Consider the following 16,320-nt stretch of genomic DNA (forward strand, 5'->3'; position numbering starts at 1 on the left):
TTGACGAACACTACGAGGAGCGTTAATTGTAAACAACTCTGCATTCTTACAAAGTATAGTCTTTACTACAGTAGTCTATTATTCATTATGGGCGAACGGTTAGTGCAGCCAGAGGAATAACTTGTGAAGTGAAATCTAGTTGCACGCTGCAGAACGGCGCCAAAGCCCCCTCAGTCTGCGGGACAGACACGCAACGAAGTTCCTCTTTACTGGAAATCCGATGCAAGCAATTCGGGACAAGCGGCGGCGCTTTGCCGGATCCGAGTGTCGATAAATCGGGTGATAGCTCTCTACGGATTATCCGTCTGCCGAGCGACACCTTGCTGGCTTCCCCAATCCTACAGCGCTCCGCGCTTACCAGTGAAGCGGCGTCTGGCGGCTTCATCGACGTATCACTCGACAACACTTCGCGATACCTGTAACCGAGCGGAAGTACTACTATAAAAACCGATTCCCAAAAGCATTATGCATCTGTGAATTTGTATTTATAAGTCCAGTACCGAAAAAGAGCCGCGCGGTCCATGGCGCCTTGTCACGGTCCATGCGGCTCCCCCTGTCGAAGGTTAGAATCCTCCCTCGGGCATGGGTGTGAGTGTTGTCCATAGCGTAAGTTAGTTTCAGTTAGATTAAGTAGTATGTAGGCTTAGGGACCGATGACCTTTACCATAATCGTCACCAGTTTAGAGTGTTTCTGATGTGGTGGAGAAAAAGAAACGAAAACACTTTGGGAACCGATATAGGCCAGAATATTGTACCTGACCAAGAACCGATTGTATAAGGCATTTAACCATAGCTTACGACAGAAAATGATCTAAGATCAAGGTAAGCCTGAAAATCTGTGAGGCATAAACGTTAATCTGAGATCATATCGCTGTTACGTCGGATCATAAACACGTGAAAAATGTTTTGCGTCACCCCGGTTTTCAGAACCCCTGAAGATAGACTTTGACTGTGGATACTGTATCACAGACACAGTCCCTTTGACTGTTCACTAAACCCGCCCAGAGATGTAAACAACCGTGCATGAGCAACGCCTATTGGACGGATGCGGTCCGACAGCCGATCAGTTCCAGTCATTTCGCGAGGAAGGAGGTACACGGCTCGTTTTGTTTGTAGTTCAACCGTGCCTAGACGGCCAATACCGCGCTTCGATCGCGTCCGTATTGTTACTTTGTGCCAGGTAGGGCTCTCAACAAAGGAAGTGTTCAGGTATCTCGGAGTGAGCCAAAGCGATGTTGTTCGGACATGGAGGAGAAACAGAGAAACAGAGAGACAGGAACGATCGATGACATTCCTCGCTCAGGCTACCCAAGGGCTACTATTGCGGTGGATGACCGCTACCTAGGGATTATGCCTCGGAGAAACTGTGACAGCAACGCCACCATGTTAAATAATGCTTTTCGTGCAGCCACAGAACGTCGTGTTACCATTACCACTCAAACTGTGCGCAACAGGCTGCATGATGCGCAACTTCACTCGCGACGTCCATGGTGAAGTCCATCTTTGCGACCACGACATCATAAAGCGCGGTACAGATGGGCCCAACAACATGCCGAATGGACCGCTCAGTACTGGCATCACGTTCTCTTCACCGATGAGTGTCGCATATGCCTTCAACTAGACATTCGTCGGAGACGTGTTTGGAGGCAACCCGATCAGCTGAACCCCTTAAACACACTGTCCAGCGAGTGCAGCAAGGTGGAAGTCAGCTGCTGTTTTGGGTCGGCGTTGTAAGGGGCCGACGTACGCCGCTGGGGGTCATGGAAGGCACCGTATTGGTTGTACGATACGTGAATGCCATCCCCCGACCGATAGCGCAACCATATCGTCAGCATATTGACGAGGCATTCGTCTTCATGGACGACAATTCGCGCCCCCATCGTGCACATCTTGTGAACGACTTCCTCCAGGATAACTACATCGCTCGACTGGAGTGGCCAGCTTGTTCTCCAGACATCAACCCTATCGAACATACCTGGGATAGATTGAAAAGGGCTGTTTATGGACGACGTGACCCACCAACCACTCTGAGGGATCTAGGCCGAATCGACGTTGAGGAGTGGGACAATCTGGACCAACAGTCTTTTATGAACTTCTGGATGTTATGCCACGACGAATACAGGCACGCATCAATCCAAGAGGACGTGCTGCTGGGTATTAGAGGTACCGGTGTGTACAGCAATCTGTACCACCACCACCTCTGAAGGTCTCGCTCTATGTTGGTACAACATGCAATGTGTGGTTTTCATGGACATTAAAAAGGGCGGAAGTGATGTTTGTGTTGATCTCTCTTCCAGTCTTCTGTACAGGTTCCGGAACTCTCGGAACCGAGGTGATGCAAAACTATTTTTGATATTTGTATTTGACTGGCAAAAATTTGCGGTTCAAAGTCAGGCTCCGCTCTAGTCGTCAGTTCGTAGTGTTTCGGAACTATGCTTCTTCGCTTTTGTTTTTAGCAGATACTTGCTGAAATAATAAAGTTGTTATTAACACAAATAATGGCAAGTAAATCTGTACTACGCCATTCCCACGCCACTGATGATCGAAATATATTTTTTCGATCTGAAAGGTTAGGTTAAGGAAATTACTGGCTACCGTGTGTAGTCTCATAACAGCTCTTGGGAGACGACCGGAAATTTATGTGATTAGTTCAATGGCATTCTGTAGACACTTAGCAGCAGAGTAAGAAAATAAAATTCGAAATTTTTGCAGTAAACAGCTCAGTTTGGCAATTTTGACAGCAGCCAATAACTTTCTCTTTCGGCTCGAGCAGCAACAACTAAGCAATTCGTATTAAATTTTTAACTACCTAACTTGTCCTTAAACTGCTATGACAATTCCACTTGCGTTTATAAATAGAACATAAGCATAAGCATATCTTGAAATAAACTAACGACATATGCGTGTTTTATTCATTTCGGTGGCTCAGAATTCGAGTTGTGCGCTTCAGTGTATGTTCGAACCCACGTCAATTCTTGAAATTTTTTTCCATTTTTTACTATTTTTTCTACTTTATTGGTCGTAGAGATAATTATAAAAGCATTAGTATGCCATAGCATACCACTGAAACCATACCATACTCTCCGTTTTCCGAGCGTTCTAGACCACTGTTGGACAAAATTGTGTGTGCAACAACCCTAGGCGATGTGAATTACATTGTCTCCTATTGTTTACTTTACTTCAGATGTGTCCACTGAGGACGATCCTATAACGAGACCCAACGAGCTCCCTGCACGCTAAGTGAAAGAGTGAACCCACTTTTGGAGTTAAATAACTAGTCATTTAAGCTGAGGTTTCGCTTGGAGAAAAGTACTGTAGAGCAGTTGGAATTAAGGCTCAGAGACAATCTGATGAAAACAACCAAAAGCAACAAATCAATGACAGCAATGTGCATGTTTCTGTTAATCTCAAGATTTTACGCCACTGGAACTCTTCAAATAGTGGTTGGTGATCTGTTTAAAGCAGACACAGCGACAGCATGTAGAGCTATTCATATCTTACGAGAGAATTAAAGTCAACAGCAATATTTCTCCATGGCTTTACCTTGTTGGCCACAGTGAGTTAACCTATATATTTCCAGCAGAAAATCTTCCTCGTATTGAGAGAAGTGTGACGTTCGCCCGTTTCTCTGTTTACTTAAGGTTATCGCACGACACCTTCGGTAATGCATACTGCATATCTACGATGTACGATAAATATCTGCGGTCGAAGCGCAATAATCGTTTAAACGTGTTGCCAAGCTTGTTACTTGCTACCTACGATAAAATCTGAACCTGCGTCGGTGGATCCAAGTTTAGCGTTATACAATAGAGCTGAGTCCCGAACATTGTTCGATTTCTGATTTAATGTCAAATTTGATCTCCAGTCAGCGATGTTTATATGATCGGCATATAGTATCCTGAAGATAACTGCTGTCTATTAAAGCACATACAGTGTCCAATCAAAAGGATCCTGACATCTATTAGTAGACAGTGGTACGGACTGTGACAGCCCTTCGCTTTTAAGACTGGTTGCACTCTTAACTGGGGACACTTACACAAAGACTCCCATGTGTAGGAACAGCAGCGCGATATTGGACGCTAGGGTCCAGAGCAACATCGACAAAAATGGCTCAAATAGCTCTAAGCACTATGGACTTAACATCTGAGGTCAACAGTCACATAGATTGAGAACTACTGAAACCTAACTACATCACACACATCCATGCCCAAGGCAGGATTCGAACCTGGGACCGTAGCAGCCGCGTGGTTCCTGACTGAAGCGCCTAGAACCCCTCGGCCACAGCGGCCGGCCAACATCGACGTTCTAACTGACGTCAGAAGTGTTCAATTCGGTTCGGGTCAGAACTCTGAGCACGCAAGTTCACTTCACGAATGTAACTGTCCACATAACGTTCCCTCACAGACGCTGCTTTGTGACAGGGTGAGTTGTCATGCTCACAGAGTCATTCTCTCCGAACTGTTCCTCTGCTGTACGCGGTACACAATGGTATAAAATGTGTCATATCGTACCGCATTTAACGTTTCCTTAAGGGCAATAAAAGAGCAGGATCATAACTCGAAGAACATCTCCGTAGCACTATACTACTTCCTCCGTACTACACTGTTGGCACTACACAAGATGGAAGGTAACGTCCACCAGGCTTTCGCCAAACCGAAACCCTCCTATCGCATTACCACATGGTAGAGCGTCATTAGTCACTCCAAACTATTTGTTTCCAGTCATCCACTGTCCAGCTGCCTCGCTCTTTATACCAGCACAAGCATCACTTAGTAATGAATACAGAAATGCGTGGTGTAGAAGGCTGACTTTGCTCCCGACCCCAGCGTCAAGCAGCACAACACTTCTCTCGATTTTTGGATCTTGAGGAAAAATGGGCTGCCATTCCTCCACAGACACTCAGACATCTCACTGATAGTGTCCATAGCAGATTTTAGGTCGCCATGAAGGCAAAGGGCGGACACATTGCTTATTAATGTCCACTGATCGTCATCAACTCTTCAGATACAACTCCAATAACTCATTTCTTCTTGTCCTTCGGTTTCTCAACGCAGACAACAGCCGGGACACCTACTTCGCCACAGTCATACCCGAAAGCTGCCCAATAGACAGGTGCACCGTGTCCGCACGGCCTCGCGACTTCAGCGCCCTGGAGCGCCTTCTTCTACCTCGGCTGTCGCAGCCTCACGCCGGTGCCCGGCTGGTTACCGAACGCCGGGGGCGCACCGAGTTGCGTTCTGTTCTGTTCCTGCGGCAGCGCGTCACGCTCTGGTAGCGCTCATAATTCCCAGATAGGAATCTCGCTGACGTTCGCCGAGCTTCCGCCCCGTTATAATCGCCCGCACGGTACGGATCTCACGCACTGCGTTAACAGCTCTCAGCCGATTTAATAATTTCGTTTCGACACAAGTTCAGCGGCACGACATCATTATCTGCGGCGTCCCACGTCAATAAAGCCCGCCTCGAAACTGCGCAGCTTCTCAGGTTCCTCCCAGTCTTTAACTATGTAGCTGTGCTGGGGTCGACACCTGGAAGGTAAATAATCAATGTTCCGCCAGTGATATCTCTGAATGTCTATTGCTTACGTGATACTGGGGTGCAAACATACAGCTTAGCAGAAAAAAGATTAGATTTTAACGTCTCGTCGACGAAGGCCTTATGGCCGCATTGGCGAGGACAGGGAAGGAAATGGTCCGTTTCCTTTTCAGACCCCCTTGACATTAAGGACAGACAGTTTAAACCTACACCGGTATTTGAGTTGTAAAGAACAGTTATTTTTCGGTATTTGTTTCGCCTTATTTGTTACAAGTGTGTTATTTCTTACTAATAACCGAGTAAAAAACGGAAATATAAATTAACCATACCAGCAGAACAAAAATTTTTCTTTTTCAAATAAACCTTTTTCAAAAACGGAGTAATTTTTATTTGTAAGATTTGCATTGGTTTGAAATATTGCGTTATTAAAGAAAATGGAAAATGCAATCAGTGACATTTCAATAACAATATCGACAGAAACGAGTAACTAACACGTGGCATAAGAATTGATACGGTACTGCTGAGACAATACTGTCTCTTTTGCCGTGTGTCGTGGCTTAAGGCACGCGTGTATGTGCGGTGTGCAAGACCTGATCTATACGGTAGGTTCTCGTTGTCATTGCCGGAGATCAGTTGTATCCACCGCAGTCTGGAAATGTTTTACGAGGTGACATAGTAATAAATTATAATGCTTCATTTGCCTTAAAGGACTGAAGATTTGCCTTCCTTTTCTATGAAACAATAGAAAAGGAAGAAAATTGTGCTAACATGAATAAATTAAAAAACCTAACAACAGTTCATTCATAGTAGACAATAAATATAGAAAGTAGCTGATATGCTGCGTGTGTCTACATACTATCTGCTTGTAGCACTTGATAACGGAAAAATCTACACGAGAAACAGAGTTCTTCAAACTAACTTTTCTCCCTTTAGCACTGAATGTTCATAATACCCAAGTAATGGTTTCAAAAAAATTTGAATCAGTAGGAGAATACTGTTGATTTCTTGTAGTATTCAACCACTTACCACTTTCCGAGAAAAGCAGTGACTGAATTTCCTCATCTTCAGAGTACTGATGAACAATCTGTTATAATTGTTAAAAACCGTTCAAAAACATAGATCGCATAAAAATTTCTTTATTTAAAACAACCGGTTTCAACAGTCACTGCTGGCATCTTCGGTCTTTAGTGTCTTTTTGTTATAAAACTAGTTCATTTTACGCTGAACCTCATGCACAAGATGTCAGGTGAATAAAATTCAGCACATTATAAAGTTATATAAGTTTTATCCGCTTGACATCTTAAGCGTGAGTTTCAGCGTAAAATGAACATGTTTTACAACAAAAAGACGTTCAAGACCTGAAGATGACAGCAATGACTGTTGAAACCGGTTGTCTTAAATAAAGAAATTTTTTATGCGATCTGGGCGTTTGAATGGGTTTAAAAAGCAGTATCATGGCCTGACTAAGTTTTCTTTTATTTACTTATTTAATTGAATATTTTAATTTTGTGTTTCTTGAAACTGACTGAGTTAAAAATTGTTAGAGTTTGTCTGTTTTTAATGTTTATCACAATATATAATAGTAATAAAAATCGAAAATTGGTTATTTCAGAAGCAGGTTATTTTGAGCGGTTTTTAACAGTCTCGATAAACTGACGTGAAAAAAAAAATCTAACGGGAACGATAACCACCATCCAATTTGGCATTTGTCTTAAACAATTTACCGAAGTCACAGAAAACCTGAATCAGGATGGCCGGAGGGGGATTTGGGCAATCGTCCTCTGGAAGACAAATTCAGTCTCTCATCACTGCGCCAAGTACCTTGCAGTAACTATACAGGGTGTTCTTCCTGAGAATCGTAGGGTGCGTTTTCTCTACTGTTTCGGAAGATATTTGCAATTCCGTTTTTGCATTGTGTAGCCGGGGTCAGCCCAGACAAATACTGCTAAACACGTCTTTCATGCGACGCCCTTTGTCGACGGAAAGCTTTGGTTTGTTTCCTATCACAAACAAAATTACTTTACAGCGGAATTTTAGCGCCAATTCAATACATCGGTCCCAAATAAGTCTACATTTACATCTACAAGCCACCCACTACTAGTCTACATCTAGATCTACATGTACATGGATACTCTGCAAATCACATTCAAGTGCCTGGCAGAGGGTTCATCGAACCACCTTCACAATTCTCTATTATTCCAATCTCGTATAGCGCGCGGAAAGAATGAACACCTTTATCTTTGCGTACGAGCTCTGATTTCCCATATTTTATCGTAGTGATCGTTCCTCCCTACACAGGTTGGTGTCAACAAAATATTTTCGCGTTCGGAGGAGAAAGTTGGTGATTGGAATTTCGTGAGAATATTCCGCCGCAACGAAAAACGCCTTTCTTTTAGTGATTTCCAGCCCAAACTCTGTATCATTTCTGTGACACTCTCTTTCATATTTCGCGATAATACAAAACGTGCTGCCTTTATTTGAACTTTTTCGATGTTATCCGTCAGTCCTATCTGGTAAGCATCCCACACCGCGCAGCAATATTCTAAAAGAGGACGGACAAACGTAGTGTAGGCAGTCTGCTTAGTAGGTCTGTTACTTTTTCTAAGTGTCCTACCAATAAAACGCAGTCTCTGGTTAGCCTTCCCCACATTTTCTGTGTGTTCCTTCCAATTTAAGTTGTTCGTAACTGTAATACCTAGGTATTTAGTTGGATTTACGGCTTTTAGATTTGACTGATTTATCGTGTAACCGAAGTTTAACGAGTTCCTTTTAACACTCATGTGGATGACCTCACACTTTTCGTTATTTAGGGTCAACTGCCACTTTTCACACCATTCAGATACCTTTTCTCCTCCCTTGTTCCACTCGCAGAAAGAGCGAGAGAAAAATGCCTCCGTAGGCCCCATAATTTCTGGTATTTTATCTTTGTAGTCTTCAAACGAAATGTATGTTATCGGCATCTCCGTAACACATGGGCGTTATCCGAACCTACCGTTAACAAATCTAGCAGCCCTCCTCTGAACTGCTTCGACGTCTTTCTGGTGCGGACCCTACACACTCAAACAGTGCTCAAGAACAGGTCGCACTAGCGTCGTGTATGCTGTCGACAGGTGAACTACACTTTCCTAAAATGCTCCCAACAATCCGAAGTAGTCCGTTCGCCTTCCCTACCACAATCCTCACACGCTCGTTCCATTTCATATCGCCTTGCAGCGTTACGTCCAGATATTTAAACGACGTGACTGTGTCAAGCAGGACAGTACTAAAGCTGTAACCGAACATTACGGGTTTGTTTTTCCTACTCATGCACACAAACTTGCATTTTTCTCCATTTATAACAAACTAGAAATTTTGTCTAAGTGATTTTGTATCATCCTATAGTCACTCATCTTCGACACCTTCCCGTACCGGGCATGGATGTGTGTGCTGTCCTTAGGTTAGTTAGGTTTAAGTAGTTCTAAGTTCTAGGGGACTGATGACCACAGATGATACGTCCCATAGTGCTCAGAGCCATTTGAACCATTTTTGAACCTTCCCGTACACCACAGGATCATCAACAAACTACCGCAGATTGCTTCTCATCCTGTCCGTGAGATCATTTATGTATTCAGAAAGTGTAGCGGTCCTATTACGCGTCCTTGGGGCACTCCTGACGATACCCTTGCCTCTGTTGAACGCTCGCTGCTGAGGACAATACAGTGGCCTGTATTACTTAAGAACTCTTCGAACCACTCACATATCTTGGGAACTATTACGTTTGCTCATACCTTCCTTTAACAGTATGCAGTGGGGTACCGTTTTAAATGCTTTTCGGAAACCTAGGAACATGGAATCTGCTTGTTTCAGTTCATCCCTAGTTCTCAGAATATCATGTAAGAGAAGGACAAGCTGAGTTTCACACGAAAAATGCTTGCTAAAAAGAAGCACCGCTTCGTGAACATAAGTATGTTATCTACATGTATTAACAAGGACAGTAAAACACGAAGAATAACAAATACTACAGCAGCGAATGAGCAGCGCTGCTGCATGGCGCTAGAAGTCAGCACGGCCCACCAGAGTATCGTCACTGCTGGACTACTAGTGGTTCATAATGTTTAATGTCTGTGTTAGTAAATACCAATGAAACGAATATCGCACTGGACAAAACTGAGACCGCTCTATGAAATGGCAGGTAAAAATCCGCTTTAAAGATCATTTTGTTTGTAACGAGAAACAAAAGGGCGCTTTCCGTCGACACTGAATGTCACATCAAAGATCTCCACCCACGGCAGCTGAGTGGTCAGCATGACAGAATGACAATCCTAAGGGCCCGGGTTCGATTCCCGGTTGGGTCGGAGATTTTCTCAGCTCAGGGACCGGTTGTTGTGTTGTCCTAGTCATCGTCATTTCATCCCCATCCATGCACAAGTCGCCGAAGTGGCGTCAAATCGAAAGACTTGCACCCGGCGAACGGTCTACCCGACGCGAGGCACTAGTCACATGATATTTACGTTTTACATCAAAGATGTGACGAGCAGTATTTATTTGAGCTGTCTCCCGCTAGTCAATGCAAAGACTAAATTGCAAATATCTACTGAAATAGCAGAGAAAGTGAGTCTGGCGACTCTTAGGAGACACACCCTGAATAATAAGTTGAGACGGAACATCGCAAACAAGAATGTTCAAAAATGGTTCAAATGGCTCTGAGCACTATGGGACTTAACTTCTGAGGTCATCAGCCCCCTAGAACTTAGAACTACTTAAACCTAACTGACCTAAGGACATTACACACATCCATGCCCGAGGTAGGATTCGAACCTGCGACCGTAGCGGTCCTGCGGCTCCAGACTGTAGCGCCTAGAACCGCACGGCCACCGCGGCCGGCGAACAAGAATGTCTTATTTCGCCTGCGAGACCAGTTCTAAGACTTAAAATTCTATCATGTGTAATCCTAGTGAAAAACATAGCGCAAGTGTTTTCCTTAAATATGAATGACGCGACGTTTACGTTGTTCTAAATAATAAATTAAGTGATACCTGTGAATGACTGTATTACATATATTTAAGACATGTATTATCATGGATAAAAACTATGTTTCATTAAATTATATCTGACAGCACCCCTAAAATGTGGTAGCTATGTGTTAACAGTACAAATCCGAAAATCATGCAAGTTTCCCCCCATATAAGTTTCAACTTTTTTCCGGAGTATTACATGTTACACATTAAGATTTCTTATAGATTACTGACTTCTGACGAACCCTATTTTATGTCAAGGTTAAATTTACCGTTGAAAGGGTAACAGCTATTTGACTTCTCTGGCGTGTTAGCAACTTTGCTGTCTCAGTATGTATCTGATATGCCAAAGAATTTTAGTCTGTAGCATTTCAATGAAGGAAAAGAAAAAGTGCGACCTTTTCGAAGCAACGCTCCTTTTATAGAAGCAAATACATCTATGGATACTAGATAAATTCTGTAATTTTTGTGTTGCCGCTTAAAATACTACGCTCAGTTACAAGTCAAGAAAATGAGAGTCGTTATACGGAAGCGCACACAGGTCGTGCAACAGAAGATAAAATCAAACGGAAGTCAGCACTCACTAGCACTGAGTGCTAACTCTATGATTAACACCTGATCTAGAAGTCTTTGCGTGCTTGACGAGACGTTCACGTTTGAAACTTAATGAAACTGCCGCCGGCAACGATTCATATCAAGTCATTAATGCAGCGTGCGTGTCGAGAACTGTTCCCAGGCTTGGCAGCGGTACTTGAGTTTGTAGAGCGGAAACCTCACCAGTTTATAATTTCTCATCCTGCTTTGATCCAGAGGCAAATATCGGACTTACTTAACGACGAGCGAAGCGATGTTCTTGACTCTCATCCAGAAAGAGCTGGGTTCAGATCCCCGTCCAGCCATTCATATTTGGGATTTCTGTGTCTTCCCTAAATTGAGTAAGACTAATACTGAATTGATGCCCGCCCGGCTAGCCGCCCGGTCTAACGCGCTGCTTCCCGAGCGGGAAGGCGTGCCGGCCCCATCAACAATCCGCCCGGCGGATTGGTGGCGAGGACCGGTGTGCCGGCCAGCCTGTGGATGGTTTTTAACGCGGTTTCCCATCTGCCTCGGCGAATACAGGATGGTTACCCTTTTTCCGCCTCAGTTACACCATGTCGGCGATTGCTGCGCAAACACTGTCTCCACGTACGCTTACACCATAATTAGTCTACCTCGCAAACATCTGGAGTACACGCGTCTCGTATGAGACGTTCCCGGGCGGCGGGTAGTCAGTCCACTGGGTGCCGAACCGCACAATCGCGCAATAACCTTGGGTTCGGTGTGGGGCGACGGTGGGGTGGGTGGCCCCTGTTGTGGGGTTGTGAACCACTGAGGGCTACGGCGGGACGAAGCTTCTCCGTCGTTTCCATGTCTCCGGTTCAAATACACAGTACACAGATAAAATACCGAGTTGATGTCTCATAAAGGACGCGGCCATTCCGCTTCTTCGTCTTTGTCCCGTCTTCGCCCGTGCTGCGTCTTTAATAAGACTGAAATACTATTTCACTTCCTTTATTTCTCTCTCCCTCCATGTTCAAACTAGAGAAGACCACACGTATGCAGAACTCATCCCTTCAGAAAGTCAGTCACTTCTGCCCAGCTCTCGACCGCAGACTACACGACGCCTGCACCTTTAAAATAGCTGTTACTGCCGTCTAGCTGCCTACCCACATTTAACACCCACTCTGTCTCTCGAATAATGCTGCGTACAAAGTACGCTCGTGAGCAGTCTTACCACTATGTTTTATTACCCTGGTAACAGTTCGAGTTTACCTAATGAGTCCTAGACATCGGTACAGTAATACCACGACCAGTCCTATGCAATGTTACATGCTGCGTTATCTGAATTAACGACCCGAATCAATAGACTACTGAGAGAAACAGAGCGACGGACATGCTTCTAACTCTTCCTATTCCATGTCATTGGTTAGACGTTTGTGAGTCGAGCACATAGCCAGCGAACCAAAATGGTTTCTTTCCTTTTTGCCAAAATCCATTTGGACTCCATTAACATCGTAATTAATTTTGCATAATTATAAGATCACGATGATTTCGCTCGATGTTGCTCCGTCGATCACAGCTACGGTAATTTTCAAGGCCACAACGTATTTTTCTTACCTGTTACCTGTACCGTCACTGGTAAGCACTATGAGTGTCTTGTGCAATCACGCCATTCCAGCTCTCCAACAGCGTGGATGTGTGGATGGGATCATTTTTATGCTAGATGGTGCACCTCCGCACATTGCGAGTCCAGTTAAGCAGCTGCTGAAGCGCCATTTCGGAAATGTTAGAATTATCAGCCGCCGTTTCACTACAGCCTGACTGTCCCGATCACTTGATCTTCATTCGTGTGACTTCTGGCTGTGGGGCTATTTGAAAGATGTTGTGTTCAGTACTCCGTTTGCAAACTTAGGTGCATTGAGAGACACGCACTGCGCAACGCATTCTGAACGTGATCCCGGAAAAACTTAGAAGTGTTGTGGAACATGCTGCTTCTCGATTTCAACTTGTTGCATAAAACCGTGGACAGCATACTGAACACGTTTTGCGCCAGTCACACGGAAATTAATAATCCGATTTGATTTCGAGTGATGCTTTTTATGCGGTTTTTGGCCTCAGGACAATTAAAAACCGATGTGATAGATGCTTTTTATGTAGTTTATGGCCTCAGGACAATTAAAAACCGATTTTTCCCATCCGATGTGATATGACCTTGGCGTGGTGGATGGGCTTACTTAACTAATATTATCACACCTGTACACCCATGCACACTGAGTAGTACACTTTCTTTAGCTTCAAACGTACACCATACGCATTTTTGTATGATTCATTTGTCATTTGTAGTCGACCACTATTAAATTACGACGCTTAAGCGCCATGTATTGTTACATTTTGTAACTATTTACTTTTCTTCTGCCATGCGTTTTCCCACTCCTCCGATAATATTCCGTTGCAATTTGACGTCATTCTGACCAATGGCGTTATTTCTTCAGCGGTTTGAAAGTTTAACTTTAATTATAATCACCCTGTAAATCTGACCAGAAGTTGGAAACAGTGTGAAACAAGTCTCATACGACAAAATTACTTTTTTTCAATGCTCCTTGATTCAGGAATTATGTCTTAGGCACCACGTATTCCTGTTACGGTCATTTGCATCACTGGTGTGTGGTTTTGGAATTCCATCCTCGCCCTGCATCTAACAGCTTATGGAGGCCCCTTCGTGTTGTTTTGGTGCTGACAGGGCTCACGATTGTGAAATTGAGTTCTGCAATGACTTGTGGAGCTGTTGACCACTTATTTTTCACCACAGTCCTCTTCATTGACCGTCGGTCACGATTACTCATCACACTTTCGTCGACTTTGTGACTTAGAAGATAATGGTTTTCCGGTTTCCCTTTATGCGGTATAAATTTTCTATATGATGACTCCTGAAACGCCAGACACTTCGACTTAGTAACGGAAGCACCCACCATATGAGCACATTCGAATTCACTTAGCTCCGAGATAATGCACACGTAACTTCACAGAACGTTATACAAACGGAATGTCACAACTTCAGAGACTTAGCTGGTCTCTTAGAGATATGATTTTATGCATACAGACTGAAGAGGAGAGTCCAATTTTGTACCAAAGCCGGGAATCGAATCCGTACCTCCTGATTATAAGGCAGGTGCTTTAGCCACTAAGCAACATTTGCACAGCGGTTCACACAACCGCAGCGATTACCCTGGCACACTCCCTCCTCGATCCAAATTCTCACTGTCGCCCCAGTCTAATTTAAATTCCCCCTTACACACGAACAGAATTGCCGAGGCTCTCCATGTTCTGGAATAGCACCTCAACGTCGAACTTAAAAGGGAAATCCAGCCTGAAATCCAGGTGCACGTGTTTATACAAATGAAATGACAACTTCAGAGGCTTTGCTGGTCTCATACGGATATGATTTTATGTATATAGACTGAAGCGACGAGTGAAAATTTATGCCAAGGCTGGCCTAGTGGCTAAAGTACCTGCCTAGAAAGTAGGAGACCCAGGTTCGATTCCCGGACTTGGTACCAATATTCACTCTCCGCTTCAGAAATATTCTTAGAAATACGAAAGAGATGTATACCAACTGCCAGTTTTCTGAATTTTTATTGCAGATAGGATTATTAAACTTCATACTTGTTAAGAGTTACATACGGACGAAACAGCGGACTTTTGGAAAGGTCCTAGCGAGTATCGTGCTTTTGGGATCAACTAAAGAAAATTATTTCAGGGATTTCAGTATTTTTCGACATTTGACGTGATAAGTTTGAAACTCTTTCACCGACGGAAAAATTCCGCCCGTTCCAAAACAAGACAACTGTGTCCCTGATTAAAATGGGGAACATTTTTGATATGCCGAGAGACACTACGGAGATCTATAGTGTACTTGAATTTCAGATGTTCCAATAGGTCTTTTTTCAGACAGTACTCGTCACAACTTTGGGCTTTAAACGTCGGATGCCGATTGATTTAGGTCAAAGTAGTACTGCAGCTTTCAGGCGATCACGTCCTCCTTTTTCAAATACTCAGAAAGCTGCAGAGAACCAACTACACAAAATATGTCGACTACTATAGTTAGCAGCATAACGTTATTGACGTTCTCAAATTTTAGGAAAACAAACATTTCAAAATTTTAATTAAGCCGCTATTTGATTACATTTGCGTACTACTATATAGTAGCCTTGATCTTCTAGCCATACGAAATAGCAATTACACATAGCCATCCTTTGGGCTTGCAGCCCTCGTATTTGCCGTGTTTGCAGTAAAAATTATTGGATATAAGGTCCGCCTGTTATGCAAAACACTTTTTTCTTGTGACCCGAGTATGTTACAGAACATCTGTGCCATCATCAGTTGGTTTTCGTTCTTCAAGACACAGTCTTGAATCAAGAAAACTCACTGATCATGCCACAGAGGTGCTGAAACATGTTTGTCTTGAATAAAGGAAATCTAATAATAATGGCACAGAGGTGCTGAAACACGTTCGGGCAACATGAAAAAACTGTTTTGCATAACAGGCGGACCTCATACCCAATACGAATAATCACACAACGCAAAAAAAACTGTTCCTTTACTTATCTTCACTTAAGTAAAACATTACTGCACTACAGTTACTGCTGCTTCGCAGGTTTGTATGAGAGTTGCATTGTTGACGTTTACTGATAGTGCAACACTAAACATCATTCAAATGACCTCCTGCCATCAAAAATTTTAGCTACTCACTGCCTTTTTTTCAGTTGAAATTTCCTCTCAAATTACAGTGTTTTCTAATCATAATCTGTCCCGTGACATAATTAATATTTTCCCATAAACTGTAACAGACATCGTATTTCGGTGAACGATTAATATTGTTCTTTTCACTCCATCATTCACGTTACTTTTTTTGACAATCATTATCAATAAAATAAAATAAAAAAACGCCATCGACGTGTTGGCTTCTTGAAATCGCATTGTCAAATGAAAATACCCACATAGCTAATGAAAGTGTGGTAGTGGCGTCAGTATATTGAAGGACTCACAATGATGTTTTGTTGATAAATATTGAACGTTTGGGGGGTTTTTATGTACAGGAGGTATCGGGAAATATGAGGACACGACGGCTTGAAAGCGGAGATCTGCGGACATCACCAGCTCGAGGAATGCGTGTCCTCGTCTTGAGGGATTCCTGCCGTAACTGCATAGGAAGGTAGTGTTCTCTTATCTCCTTGTCCTCATTCTTCTACCG

General features: G+C 43.5%; 1 protein-coding gene across 1 annotated transcript in view; it reads right to left on the reverse strand.

The window, feature by feature from the left end:
- The window catches only part of LOC124596492 (ras guanine nucleotide exchange factor P), a gene marked incomplete at its 5' end in the record, with an annotated part of 330,978 nt that overhangs the window by 314,527 nt on the left and 131 nt on the right, over positions 1–16,320 (reverse strand). The window lies entirely within an intron of this gene.

Source organism: Schistocerca americana, chromosome 1, assembly GCF_021461395.2.
Source record: "Schistocerca americana isolate TAMUIC-IGC-003095 chromosome 1, iqSchAmer2.1, whole genome shotgun sequence".
Classification (NCBI taxonomy): Eukaryota; Metazoa; Arthropoda; class Insecta; order Orthoptera; family Acrididae; genus Schistocerca; species Schistocerca americana.